Raw genomic sequence first — 1,571 nt, 5'->3', positions numbered from 1 at the left:
ATCAACATCCGCTGACCAGATTCTGTCAATATCTTCAACAATATGCATTTCAGTATCCTTAAATGGCTCTTGAAAAGCTAATGTAGATTCCACAATGAATTCGGGATCCTCAAAGTTATTTATATAATCAAGTAATAGTTTTTCTATATTATCCTTCAAAGCAATTTCATCTTTAGTAATGGGACTTTCTTGTATGTTCATAGGTTGAAAAGATAATAATAATAACTGTATAACATTTATAGGATTGATAGTAATTTTCCCAATACCTAGAAATAATAATTATTATTTGTTTTTTACACGGTGAAATCCGAGGCGCATTAATTTGAATATTTTTTTACAAAGTCAGGCAATAATTTTTCATATCATTTAAATCAACATTCCACTGACAATTACGTATCAATTTCATTTCTAATTTATTCAAACGATAATTAAATATTGAAAATTCCAAAATTTCTTGTCCATCTTTGATCCCTCACCAATTCTGGAAAAAGACCACATAAAAATTTGAAGTATTGCATTTTATAACTCTTTATAAGCTATATCTAAATCACTAATTAAAAAATTATTTTCGTCAAATACGATGTGAGTATGAACATTTCTTCAAAAAATTGACATTTTGTTTCAAATTTTCAAAATCTCCGTAAATTTAAATGATAGACAAGAATGTATCGAAGAGAAAAGGTTTGCTTTTTTAAGTGAATACAGTAAAAATTTTTGAGCTTTTTTCTTCGGAAAAATATTTTTCAAAAATGTAGGGTAAAAAAAACATTTTTTTCGAAAAAGAAAATCTGGAAAATTTCCAGTGTCTACGTGAAAAAACAAATATTTTCCTCACAATATATTATTGCCATTAAAGTTTTCAGATGTATGAAAATTTGAAAAAAATATTAATTTTTTTGAAAAATGCTTATATCCACGTCATATTTGATGAAATTAATTTTTTATGGTTTCTTTAGATAGGGCTTGTAAAGAGCTGTAAAATAGAGTACTTTCAATTTCTTTGCGTTTTTTGAAAAATGGCGAGGGCATGTATACAATATCTACCAATTACCGCGTTAAGAAATTTTACGCAAAAAGAAATTTTACTTACAATCAGGAAATAAGTATTGACCAAAAATTATATGGTAGAATTAATATGTACGAATTACAAAATACTATGTTATACTTTGATGAAATTTGGAGTTTTGAATTTGGTTGCACATTTATTGGATTCCAATGTAATTTCTTGTAAATTCAACAAACGCTGCACTCACAATTAATATACTGATTCACACGAGCTCGATGAAGCTCTGACTAAAGACTGATGATGAGAGGTAATATCGAGTATTCGAGTGTTGTTTTGACGAGCTGATTGTGAGTTCAAGAGTGCGATCGCATCGTCGAAAAAGGTCTTATCTATCCAAAACATGGCAAGGCGACTTACTGATTTGATAATTTAATCGTTGATGTTTTTTGCACCGTCCGATCTGAACAACAACAAGAAAATGATAACTTTAATCTTATCTTGTTATTTTAAGCTGTTTACTTCTCTAAATTTGTTTTCCAAGCGTTTATACGTTTATTCTTCGTAT

This window comes from Belonocnema kinseyi, chromosome 1 (assembly GCF_010883055.1).
Source record: "Belonocnema kinseyi isolate 2016_QV_RU_SX_M_011 chromosome 1, B_treatae_v1, whole genome shotgun sequence".
Taxonomy (NCBI): Eukaryota; Metazoa; Arthropoda; class Insecta; order Hymenoptera; family Cynipidae; genus Belonocnema; species Belonocnema kinseyi.
The sequence above is the reverse complement of the archived record's forward strand: the minus strand, read 5'-3'. Positions refer to the sequence as shown.